Raw genomic sequence first — 13,897 nt, 5'->3', positions numbered from 1 at the left:
CAAAGAGCTACATCTGTACTTCCAGTAGTGTATGCTTTAGCCTTCACGGAAACAAGATATGTCCAGTTACCGCTTTCTCTGCTTTTGCCTTATGGCATTGTAACCGGTGACTATCTCACACAATGAACGCAATCACCACAAGGAGAGAGAGGAGAAAGCTCTAACTTCTGTTATAATTGCTAGAAATGTTCATGTTCTCTCCTGTTTCAAAGAATGTTCCTTTAGCCAATAGAAAGTACAGGCCAGTCCTCTTTGAAAACACAGTATTTTCTGAGTTTCACAGTGAATTACCAAGAAACAAAGTAGGAAACAACTGTAACCGTGAAGTCACATATATTTCCTTTCGTGTGTCAGCTGAAGCACACTATCCAAAAGACTCTGGCCTTCTTGAAACCAGTGTTTGCTCTTTAGTCCATTGTATAAACTCGAAAGCTCACTGAAGCACACAGTGGAACAGAACAACAAGGGCACAGCAAGCTCATAATTCCATCTGTTGAAATCGTTTGAGAATATGTGTATGTTGGTTGGAATGTTCAGCGTACATTGCTTCTGTCTGGTTGAGAACTGTTGCTGGCCTCTTTCGGAACACAGTTTTTGTGAGTCACCAAGTAAGGGAAACAGGAACGCTTTGAAAGGCATTCATGAGAAACTAGATAGCACCTAGTATCTTCAGTTCAAAGAGCTACATCTGTACTTCCAGTAGTGTATGCTTTAGCCTTCACGGAAACAAGATATGTCCAGTTACCGCTTTCTCTGCTTCTGCCTTATGGCATTGTAACCGGTGACTATCTCACACAATGAACACAATCACCACAAGGAGACAGAGGAGAAAGCTCTAACTTCTGTTATAATTGCTAGAAATGTTCATGTTCTCTCCTGTTTCAAAGAATGTTCCTTTAGCCAATAGAAAGTACAGGCCAGTCCTCTTTGAAAACACAGTATTTTCTGAGTTTCACAGTGAATTACCAAGAAACAAAGTAGGAAACAACTGTAACCGTGAAGTCACATATATTTCCTTTCGTGTGTCAGCTGAAGCACACTACCCAAAAGACTCTGGCCTTCTTGGAACCAGTGTTTGCTCTTTAGTCCACTGTTTAAACTCGAAAGCTCACTGAAGCACACAATGGAACAGAACAACAAGGGCACAGCAAGCTCATAATTCCATCTGCTGAAATCGTTTGAGAATATGTGTATGTTGGTTGGAATGTTCAACGTACATTGCTTCTGTCTGGTTGAGAACTGTTGCTGGCCTCTTTCGGAACACAGTTTTTGTGAGTCACCAAGTAAGGGAAACAGGAACTCTTTGAAAGGCATTCTAGAGAAATAAGATAGCACCTAGTATCTTCAGTTCAAAGAGCTACATCTGTACTTCCAGTAGTGTATGCTTTAGCCTTCACGGAAACAAGATATGTCCAGTTACCGCTTTCTCTGCTTCTGCCTTATGGCATTGTAACCGGTGACTATCTCACACAATGAACGCAATCACCACAAGGAGAGAGAGGAAAAAGCTCTAACTTCTGTTATAATTGCTAGAAATGTTCATGTTCTCTCCTGTTTCAAAGAATGTTCCTTTAGCCAATAGAAAGTACAGGCCAGTCCTCTTTGAAAACACAGTATTTTCTGAGTTTCACAGTGAATTACCAAGAAACAAAGTAGGAAACAACTGTAACCGTGAAGTCACATATATTTCCTTTCGTGTGTCAGCTGAAGCACACTACCCAAAAGACTCTGGCCTTCTTGGAACCAGTGTTTGCTCTTTAGTCCACTGTTTAAACTCGAAAGCTCACTGAAGCACACAATGGAACAGAACAACAAGGGCACAGCAAGCTCATAATTCCATCTGCTGAAATCGTTTGAGAATATGTGTATGTTGGTTGGAATGTTCAACGTACATTGCTTCTGTCTGGTTGAGAACTGTTGCTGGCCTCTTTCGGAACACAGTTTTTGTGAGTCACCAAGTAAGGGAAACAGGAACTCTTTGAAAGGCATTCTAGAGAAACAAGATAGCACCTAGTATCTTCAGTTCAAAGAGCTACATCTGTACTTCCAGTAGTGTATGCTTTAGCCTTCACGGAAACAAGATATGTCCAGTTACCGCTTTCTCTGCTTCTGCCTTATGGCATTGTAACCGGTGACTATCTCACACAATGAACGCAATCACCACAAGGAGAGAGAGGAAAAAGCTCTAACTTCTGTTATAATTGCTAGAAATGTTCATGTTCTCTCCTGTTTCAAAGAATGTTCCTTTAGCCAATAGAAAGTACAGGCCAGTCCTCTTTGAAAACACAGTATTTTCTGAGTTTCACAGTGAATTACCAAGAAACAAAGTAGGAAACAACTGTAACCGTGAAGTCACATATATTTCCTTTCGTGTGTCAGCTGAAGCACACTACCCAAAAGACTCTGGCCTTCTTGGAACCAGTGTTTGCTCTTTAGTCCACTGTTTAAACTCGAAAGCTCACTGAAGCACACAATGGAACAGAACAACAAGGGCACAGCAAGCTCATAATTCCATCTGCTGAAATCGTTTGAGAATATGTGTATGTTGGTTGGAATGTTCAACGTACATTGCTTCTGTCTGGTTGAGAACTGTTGCTGGCCTCTTTCGGAACACAGTTTTTGTGAGTCACCAAGTAAGGGAAACAGGAACTCTTTGAAAGGCATTCTAGAGAAACAAGATAGCACCTAGTATCTTCAGTTCAAAGAGCTACATCTGTACTTCCAGTAGTGTATACTTTAGCCTTCACGGAAACAAGATATGTACAGTTACCGCTTTTTCTGCTTCTGCCTTATGGCATTGTAACCGGTGACTATCTCACACAATGAACGCAATCACCACAAGGAGAGAGAGGAAAAAGCTCTAACTTCTGTTATAATTGCTAGAAATGTTCATGTTCTCTCCTGTTTCAAAGGATGATCCTTTATCCAATAGAATATATAGACCAGTCCTCTTTGAAAACACTGTATTTTCTGAGTTTCACAGTGAATTACCAAGAAACAAAGTAGGAAACAACTGTAACCGTGAAGTCACATATATTTCCTTTCGTGTGTCAGCTGAAGCACACTACCCAAAAGACTCTGGCCTTCTTGAAACCAGTGTTTGCTCTTTAGTCCATTGTATAAACTCGAAAGCTCACTGAAGCACACAGTGGAACAGAACAACAAGGGCACAGCAAGCTCATAATTCCATCTGTTGAAATCGTTTGAGAATATGTGTATGTTGGTTGGAATGTTCAGCGTCCATTGCTTCTGTCTGGTTGAGAACTGTTGCTGGCCTCTTTCGGAACACAGTTTTTGTGAGTCACCAAGTAAGGGAAACAGGAACGCTTTGAAAGGCATTCATGAGAAACTAGATAGCACCTAGTATCTTCAGTTCAAAGAGCTACATCTGTACTTCCAGTAGTGTATACTTTAGCCTTCACGGAAACAAGATATGTCCAGTTACCGCTTTCTCTGCTTCTGCCTTATGGCATTGTAACCGGTGACTATCTCACACAATGAACGCAATCACCACAAGGAGAGAGAGGAGAAAGCTCTAACTTCTGTTATAATTGCTAGAAATGTTCATGTTCTCTCCTGTTTCAAAGAATGTTCCTTTAGCCAATAGAAAGTACAGGCCAGTCCTCTTTGAAAACACAGTATTTTCTGAGTTTCACAGTGAATTACCAAGAAACAAATTAGGAAACAACTGTAACCGTGAAGTCACATATATTTCCTTTCGTGTGTCAGCTGAAGCACACTACCCAAAAGACTCTGGCCTTCTTGGAACCAGTGTTTGCTCTTTAGTCCACTGTTTAAACTCGAAAGCTCACTGAAGCACACAATGGAACAGAACAACAAGGGCACAGCAAGCTCATAATTCCATCTGCTGAAATCGTTTGAGAATATGTGTATGTTGGTTGGAATGTTCAACGTACATTGCTTCTGTCTGGTTGAGAACTGTTGGTGGCCTCTTTCGGAACACAGTTTTTGTGAGTCACCAAGTAAGGGAAACAGGAACTCTTTGAAAGGCATTCTAGAGAAATAAGATAGCACCTAGTATCTTCAGTTCAAAGAGCTACATCTGTACTTCCAGTAGTGTATGCTTTAGCCTTCACGGAAACAAGATATGTCCAGTTACTGCTTTCTCTGCTTCTGCCTTATGGCATTGTAACCGGTGACTATCTCACACAATGAACGCAATCACCACAAGGAGAGAGAGGAGAAAGCTCTAACTTCTGTTATAATTGCTAGAAATGTTCATGTTCTCTCCTGTTTCAAAGAATGTTCCTTTAGCCAATAGAAAGTACAGGCCAGTCCTCTTTGAAAACACAGTATTTTCTGAGTTTCACAGTGAATTACCAAGAAACAAAGTAGGAAACAACTGTAACCGTGAAGTCACATATATTTCCTTTCGTGTGTCAGCTGAAGCACACTATCCAAAAGACTCTGGCCTTCTTGAAACCAGTGTTTGCTCTTTAGTCCATTGTATAAACTCGAAAGCTCACTGAAGCACACAGTGGAACAGAACAACAAGGGCACAGCAAGCTCATAATTCCATCTGTTGAAATCGTTTGAGAATATGTGTATGTTGGTTGGAATGTTCAGCGTACATTGCTTCTGTCTGGTTGAGAACTGTTGCTGGCCTCTTTCGGAACACAGTTTTTGTGAGTCACCAAGTAAGGGAAACAGGAACGCTTTGAAAGGCATTCATGAGAAACTAGATAGCACCTAGTATCTTCAGTTCAAAGAGCTACATCTGTACTTCCAGTAGTGTATGCTTTAGCCTTCACGGAAACAAGATATGTCCAGTTACCGCTTTCTCTGCTTCTGCCTTATGGCATTGTAACCGGTGACTATCTCACACAATGAACACAATCACCACAAGGAAACAGAGGAGAAAGCTCTAACTTCTGTTATAATTGCTAGAAATGTTCATGTTCTCTCCTGTTTCAAAGAATGTTCCTTTAGCCAATAGAAAGTACAGGCCAGTCCTCTTTGAAAACACAGTATTTTCTGAGTTTCACAGTGAATTACCAAGAAACAAAGTAGGAAACAACTGTAACCGTGAAGTCACATATATTTCCTTTCGTGTGTCAGCTGAAGCACACTACCCAAAAGACTCTGGCCTTCTTGGAACCAGTGTTTGCTCTTTAGTCCACTGTTTAAACTCGAAAGCTCACTGAAGCACACAATGGAACAGAACAACAAGGGCACAGCAAGCTCATAATTCCATCTGCTGAAATCGTTTGAGAATATGTGTATGTTGGTTGGAATGTTCAACGTACATTGCTTCTGTCTGGTTGAGAACTGTTGCTGGCCTCTTTCGGAACACAGTTTTTGTGAGTCACCAAGTAAGGGAAACAGGAACTCTTTGAAAGGCATTCTAGAGAAATAAGATAGCACCTAGTATCTTCAGTTCAAAGAGCTACATCTGTACTTCCAGTAGTGTATGCTTTAGCCTTCACGGAAACAAGATATGTCCAGTTACCGCTTTCTCTGCTTCTGCCTTATGGCATTGTAACCGGTGACTATCTCACACAATGAACGCAATCACCACAAGGAGAGAGAGGAGAAAGCTCTAACTTCTGTTATAATTGCTAGAAATGTTCATGTTCTCTCCTGTTTCAAAGAATGTTCCTTTAGCCAATAGAAAGTACAGGCCAGTCCTCTTTGAAAACACAGTATTTTCTGAGTTTCACAGTGAATTACCAAGAAACAAAGTAGGAAACAACTGTAACCGTGAAGTCACATATATTTCCTTTCGTGTGTCAGCTGAAGCACACTACCCAAAAGACTCTGGCCTTCTTGGAACCAGTGTTTGCTCTTTAGTCCACTGTTTAAACTCGAAAGCTCACTGAAGCACACAATGGAACAGAACAACAAGGGCACAGCAAGCTCATAATTCCATCTGCTGAAATCGTTTGAGAATATGTGTATGTTGGTTGGAATGTTCAACGTACATTGCTTCTGTCTGGTTGAGAACTGTTGCTGGCCTCTTTCGGAACACAGTTTTTGTGAGTCACCAAGTAAGGGAAACAGGAACTCTTTGAAAGGCATTCTAGAGAAATAAGATAGCACCTAGTATCTTCAGTTCAAAGAGCTACATCTGTACTTCCAGTAGTGTATGCTTTAGCCTTCACGGAAACAAGATATGTCCAGTTACCGCTTTCTCTGCTTCTGCCTTATGGCATTGTAACCGGTGACTATCTCACACAATGAACGCAATCACCACAAGGAGAGAGAGGAAAAAGCTCTAACTTCTGTTATAATTGCTAGAAATGTTCATGTTCTCTCCTGTTTCAAAGAATGTTCCTTTAGCCAATAGAAAGTACAGGCCAGTCCTCTTTGAAAACACAGTATTTTCTGAGTTTCACAGTGAATTACCAAGAAACAAAGTAGGAAACAACTGTAACCGTGAAGTCACATATATTTCCTTTCGTGTGTCAGCTGAAGCACACTACCCAAAAGACTCTGGCCTTCTTGAAACCAGTGTTTGCTCTTTAGTCCATTGAATAAACTCGAAAGCTCACTGAAGCACACAGTGGAACAGAACAACAAGGGCACAGCAAGCTCATAATTCCATCTGCTGAAATCGTTTGAGAATATGTGTATGTTGGTTGGAATGTTCAACGTACATTGCTTCTGTCTGGTTGAGAACTGTTGCTGGCCTCTTTCGGAACACAGTTTTTGTGAGTCACCAAGTAAGGGAAACAGGAACTCTTTGAAAGGCATTCTAGAGAAACAAGATAGCACCTAGTATCTTCAGTTCAAAGAGCTACATCTGTACTTCCAGTAGTGTATGCTTTAGCCTTCACGGAAACAAGATATGTACAGTTACCGCTTTTTCTGCTTCTGCCTTATGGCATTGTAACCGGTGACTATCTCACACAATGAACGCAATCACCACAAGGAGAGAGAGGAAAAAGCTCTAACTTCTGTTATAATTGCTAGAAATGTTCATGTTCTCTCCTGTTTCAAAGGATGATCCTTTATCCAATAGAATATATAGACCAGTCCTCTTTGAAAACACTGTATTTTCTGAGTTTCACATTGAATTACCAAGAAACAAAGTAGGAAACAACTGTAACCGTGAAGTCACATATATTTCCTTTCGTGTGTCAGCTGAAGCACACTACCCAAAAGACGCTGGCCTTCTTGAAAGCAGTGTTTGCTCTTTAGTCCATTGTTTAACCTCGAAAGCTCACTGAAGCACACAGTGGAACAGAACAACAAGGGCACAGCAAGCTCATAGTTCCATCTGTTGAAATCATTTGAGAATATGTGTATGTTGGTTGGAATGTTCAACGTACATTGCTTCTGTCTGGTTGAGAACTGTTGTTCGCCTCTTTGGGAACACAGTTTTTGTGAGTCACCAATAAGGGAAACAGGAACTCTTTGAAAGGCATTCATGAGAAACTAGATAGCACCTAGTATCTTCAGTTCAAAGAGCTACATCTGTACTTCCAGTAGTGTATGCTTTAGCCTTCACGGAAACAAGATATGTCCAGTTACCGCTTTCTCTGCTTCTGCCTTATGGCATTGTAACCGGTCACTATCTCACATAATGAACGCAATCACCACAAGGAGAGAGAGGAGAAAGCTCTAACTTCTGTTATAATTGCTAGAAATGTTCATGTTCTCTCCTGTTTCAAAGTATGATCCTTTAGCCAATAGAAAGTACAGGCCAGTCCTCTTTGAAAACACAGTATTTTCTGAGTTTCACAGTGAATTACCAAGAAACAAAGTAGGAAACAACTGTAACCGTGAAGTCACATATATTTCCTTTCGTGTGTCAGCTGAAGCACACTACCCAAAAGACTCTGGCCTTCTTGAAACCAGTGTTTGCTCTTTAGTCCATTGTTTAAACTCGAAAGCTCACTGAAGCACACAGTGGAACAGAACAACAAGGGCACAGCAAGCTCATAATTCCATCTGCTGAAATCGTTTGAGAATATGTGTATGTTGGTTGGAATGTTCAACGTACATTGCTTCTGTCTGGTTGAGAACTGTTGCTGGCCTCTTTCGGAACACAGTTTTTGTGAGTCACCAAGTAAGGGAAACAGGAACTCTTTGAAAGGCATTCTAGAGAAACAAGATAGCACCTAGTATCTTCAGTTCAAAGAGCTACATCTGTACTTCCAGTAGTGTATGCTTTAGCCTTCACGGAAACAAGATATGTCCAGTTACCGCTTTCTCTGCTTCTGCCTTATGGCATTGTAACCGGTGACTATCTCACACAATGAACGCAATCACCACAAGGAGAGAGAGGAAAAAGCTCTAACTTCTGTTATAATTGCTAGAAATGTTCATGTTCTCTCCTGTTTCAAAGAATGTTCCTTTAGCCAATAGAAAGTACAGGCCAGTCCTCTTTGAAAACACTGTATTTTCTGAGTTTCACAGTGAATTACCAAGAAACAAAGTAGGAAACAACTGTAACCGTGAAGTCACATATATTTCCTTTCGTGTGTCAGCTGAAGCACACTACCCAAAAGACTCTGGCCTTCTTGGAACCAGTGTTTGCTCTTTAGTCCACTGTTTAAACTCGAAAGCTCACTGAAGCACACAATGGAACAGAACAACAAGGGCACAACAAGCTCATAATTCCATCTGTTGAAATCGTTTGAGAATATGTGTATGTTGGTTGGAATGTTCAGCGTACATTGCTTCTGTCTGGTTGAGAACTGTTGCTGGCCTCTTTCGGAACACAGTTTTTGTGAGTCACCAAGTAAGGGAAACAGGAACGCTTTGAAAGGCATTCTAGAGAAATAAGATAGCACCTAGTATCTTCAGTTCAAAGAGCTACATCTGTACTTCCAGTAGTGTATGCTTTAGCCTTCACGGAAACAAGATATGTCCAGTTACCGCTTTCTCTGCTTCTGCCTTATGGCATTGTAACCGGTGACTATCTCACACAATGAACGCAATCACCACAAGGAGAGAGAGGAAAAAGCTCTAACTTCTGTTATAATTGCTAGAAATGTTCATGTTCTCTCCTGTTTCAAAGAATGTTCCTTTAGCCAATAGAAAGTACAGGCCAGTCCTCTTTGAAAACACTGTATTTTCTGAGTTTCACAGTGAATTACCAAGAAACAAAGTAGGAAACAACTGTAACCGTGAAGTCACATATATTTCCTTTCGTGTGTCAGCTGAAGCACACTACCCAAAAGACTCTGGCATCTTGAAACCAGTGTTTGCTCTTTAGTCCATTGAATAAACTCGAAAGCTCACTGAAGCACACAGTGGAACAGAACAACAAGGGCACAGCAAGCTCATAATTCCATCTGCTGAAATCGTTTGAGAATATGTGTATGTTGGTTGGAATGTTCAACGTACATTGCTTCTGTCTGGTTGAGAACTGTTGCTGGCCTCTTTCGGAACACAGTTTTTGTGAGTCACCAAGTAAGGGAAACAGGAACTCTTTGAAAGGCATTCTAGAGAAACAAGATAGCACCTAGTATCTTCAGTTCAAAGAGCTACATCTGTACTTCCAGTAGTGTATGCTTTAGCCTTCACGGAAACAAGATATGTACAGTTACCGTTTTTTCTTCTTCTGCCTTATGGCATTGTAACCGGTGACTATCTCACACAATGAACGCAATCACCACAAGGAGAGAGAGGAAAAAGCTCTAACTTCTGTTATAATTGCTAGAAATGTTCATGTTCTCTCCTGTTTCAAAGGATGATCCTTTATCCAATAGAATATATAGACCAGTCCTCTTTGAAAACACTGTATTTTCTGAGTTTCACAGTGAATTACCAAGAAACAAAGTAGGAAACAACTGTAACCGTGAAGTCACATATATTTCCTTTCGTGTGTCAGCTGAAGCACACTACCCAAAAGACGCTGGCCTTCTTGAAAGCAGTGTTTGCTCTTTAGTCCATTGTTTAAACTCGAAAGCTCACTGAAGCACACAGTGGAACAGAACAACAAGGGCACAGCAAGCTCATAGTTCCATCTGTTGAAATCATTTGAGAATATGTGTATGTTGGTTGGAATGTTCAACGTACATTGCTTCTGTCTGGTTGAGAACTGTTGTTCGCCTCTTTGGGAACACAGTTTTTGTGAGTCACCAATAAGGGAAACAGGAACTCTTTGAAAGGCATTCATGAGAAACTAGATAGCACCTAGTATCTTCAGTTCAAAGAGCTACATCTGTACTTCCAGTAGTGTATTCTTTAGCCTTCACGGAAACAAGATATGTCCAGTTACCGCTTTCTCTGCTTCTGCCTTATGGCATTGTAACCGGTCACTATCTCACATAATGAACGCAATCACCACAAGGAGAGAGAGGAGAAAGCTCTAACTTCTGTTATAATTGCTAGAAATGTTCATGTTCTCTCCTGTTTCAAAGTATGATCCTTTAGCCAATAGAAAGTACAGGCCAGTCCTCTTTGAAAACACAGTATTTTCTGAGTTTCACAGTGAATTACCAAGAAACAAAGTAGGAAACAACTGTAACCGTGAAGTCACATATATTTCCTTCCGTGTGTCAGCTGAAGCACACTACCCAAAAGACTCTGGCCTTCTTGAAACCAGTGTTTGCTCTTTAGTCCATTGTTTAAACTCGAAAGCTCACTGAAGCACACAGTGGAACAGAACAACAAGGGCACAGCAAGCTCATAATTCCACCTGCTGAAATCGTTTGAGAATATGTGTATGTTGGTTGGAATGTTCAACGTACATTGCTTCTGTCTGGTTGAGAACTGTTGCTGGCCTCTTTCGGAACACAGTTTTTGTGAGTCACCAAGTAAGGGAAACAGGAACACTTTGAAAGGCATTCTAGAGAAACAAGATAGCACCTAGTATCTTCAGTTCAAAGAGCTACATCTGTACTTCCAGTAGTGTATGCTTTAGCCTTCACGGAAACAAGATATGTCCAGTTACCGCTTTCTCTGCTTCTGCCTTATGGCATTGTAACCGGTGACTATCTCACACAATGAACGCAATCACCACAAGGAGAGAGAGGAGAAAGCTCTAACTTCTGTTATAATTGCTAGAAATGTTCATGTTCTCTCCTGTTTCAAAGAATGTTCCTTTAGCCAATAGAAAGTACAGGCCAGTCCTCTTTGAAAACACTGTATTTTCTGAGTTTCACAGTGAATTACCAAGAAACAAAGTAGGAAACAACTGTAACCGTGAAGTCACATATATTTCCTTTCGTGTGTCAGCTGAAGCACACTACCCAAAAGACTCTGGCCTTCTTGAAACCAGTGTTTGCTCTTTAGTCCATTGAATAAACTCGAAAGCTCACTGAAGCACACAGTGGAACAGAACAACAAGGGCACAGCAAGCTCATAATTCCATCTGCTGAAATCGTTTGAGAATATGTGTATGTTGGTTGGAATGTTCAACGTACATTGCTTCTGTCTGGTTGAGAACTGTTGCTGGCCTCTTTCGGAACACAGTTTTTGTGAGTCACCAAGTAAGGGAAACAGGAACTCTTTGAAAGGCATTCTAGAGAAACAAGATAGCACCTAGTATCTTCAGTTCAAAGAGCTACATCTGTACTTCCAGTAGTGTATGCTTTAGCCTTCACGGAAACAAGATATGTACAGTTACCGCTTTTTCTGCTTCTGCCTTATGGCATTGTAACCGGTGACTATCTCACACAATGAACGCAATCACCACAAGGAGAGAGAGAAAAAAGCTCTAACTTCTGTTATAATTGCTAGAAATGTTCATGTTCTCCCCTGTTTCAAAGGATAATCCTTTATCCAATAGAATATATAGACCAGTCCTCTTTGAAAACACTGTATTTTCTGAGTTTCACAGTGAATTACCAAGAAACAAAGTAGGAAACAACTGTAACCGTGAAGTCACATATATTTCCTTTCGTGTGTCAGCTGAAGCACACTACCCAAAAGACGCTGGCCTTCTTGAAAGCAGTGTTTGCTCTTTAGTCCATTGTTTAAACTCGAAAGCTCACTGAAGCACACAGTGGAACAGAACAACAAGGGCACAGCAAGCTCATTGTTCCATCTGTTGAAATCATTTGAGAATATGTGTATGTTGGTTGGAATGTTCAACGTACATTGCTTCTGTCTGGTTGAGAACTGTTGTTCGCCTCTTTGGGAACACAGTTTTTGTGAGTCACCAATAAGGGAAACAGGAACTCTTTGAAAGGCATTCATGAGAAACTAGATAGCACCTAGTATCTTCAGTTCAAAGAGCTACATCTGTACTTCCAGTAGTGTATGCTTTAGCCTTCACGGAAACAAGATATGTCCAGTTACCGCTTTCTCTGCTTCTGCCTTATGGCATTGTAACCGGTCACTATCTCACATAATGAACGCAATCACCACAAGGAGAGAGAGGAGAAAGCTCTAACTTCTGTTATAATTGCTAGAAATGTTCATGTTCTCTCCTGTTTCAAAGTATGATCCTTTAGCCAATAGAAAGTACAGGCCAGTCCTCTTTGAAAACACAGTATTTTCTGAGTTTCACAGTGAATTACCAAGAAACAAAGTAGGAAACAACTGTAACCGTGAAGTCACATATATTTCCTTTCGTGTGTCAGCTGAAGCACACTACCCAAAAGACTCTGGCCTTCTTGAAACCAGTGTTTGCTCTTTAGTCCATTGTTTAAACTCGAAAGCTCACTGAAGCACACAGTGGAACAGAACAACAAGGGCACAGCAAGCTCATAATTCCATCTGCTGAAATCGTTTGAGAATATGTGTATGTTGGTTGGAATGTTCAACGTACATTGCTTCTGTCTGGTTGAGAACTGTTGCTGGCCTCTTTCGGAACACAGTTTTTGTGAGTCACCAAGTAAGGGAAACAGGAACTCTTTGAAAGGCATTCTAGAGAAACAAGATAGCACCTAGTATCTTCAGTTCAAAGAGCTACATCTGTACTTCCAGTAGTGTATGCTTTAGCCTTCACGGAAACAAGATATGTCCAGTTACCGCTTTCTCTGCTTCTGCCTTATGGCATTGTAACCGGTGACTATCTCACACAATGAACGCAATCACCACAAGGAGAGAGAGGAAAAAGCTCTAACTTCTGTTATAATTGCTAGAAATGTTCATGTTCTCTCCTGTTTCAAAGAATGTTCCTTTAGCCAATAGAAAGTACAGGCCAGTCCTCTTTGAAAAAACTGTATTTTCTGAGTTTCACAGTGAATTACCAAGAAACAAAGTAGGAAACAACTGTAACCATGAAGTCACATATATTTCCTTTCGTGTGTCAGCTGAAGCACACTACCCAAAAGACTCTGGCCTTCTTGAAACCAGTGTTTGCTCTTTAGTCCATTGAATAAACTCGAAAGCTCACTGAAGCACACAGTGGAACAGAACAACAAGGGCACAGCAAGCTCATAATTCCATCTGCTGAAATCGTTTGAGAATATGTGTATGTTGGTTGGAATGTTCAACGTACATTGCTTCTGTCTGGTTGAGAACTGTTGCTGGCCTCTTTCGGAACACAGTTTTTGTGAGTCACCAAGTAAGGGAAACAGGAACTCTTTGAAAGGCATTCTAGAGAAACAAGATAGCACCTAGTATCTTCAGTTCAAAGAGCTACATCTGTACTTCCAGTAGTGTATGCTTTAGCCTTCACGGAAACAAGATATGTCCAGTTACCGCTTTCTCTGCTTCTGCCTTATGGCATTGTAACCGGTGACTATCTCACAAAATGAACGCAATCACCACAAGGAGAGAGAGGAAAAAGCTCTAACTTCTGTTATAATTGCTAGAAATGTTCATGTTCTCTCCTGTTTCAAAGGATGATCCTTTATCCAATAGAATATATAGACCAGTCCTCTTTGAAAACACTGTATTTTCTGAGTTTCACAGTGAATTACCAAGAAACAAAGTAGGAAACAACTGTAACCGTGAAGTCACATATATTTCCTTTCGTGTGTCAGCTGAAGCACACTACCCAAAAGACTCTGGCCTTCTTGGAACCAGTGTT

The sequence above is a fragment of the Furipterus horrens genome, unplaced genomic scaffold (assembly GCF_987537825.1).
Source record: "Furipterus horrens unplaced genomic scaffold, mFurHor1.1.pri manual_scaffold_3, whole genome shotgun sequence".
Classification (NCBI taxonomy): Eukaryota; Metazoa; Chordata; class Mammalia; order Chiroptera; family Furipteridae; genus Furipterus; species Furipterus horrens.
The sequence above is the reverse complement of the archived record's forward strand: the minus strand, read 5'-3'. Positions refer to the sequence as shown.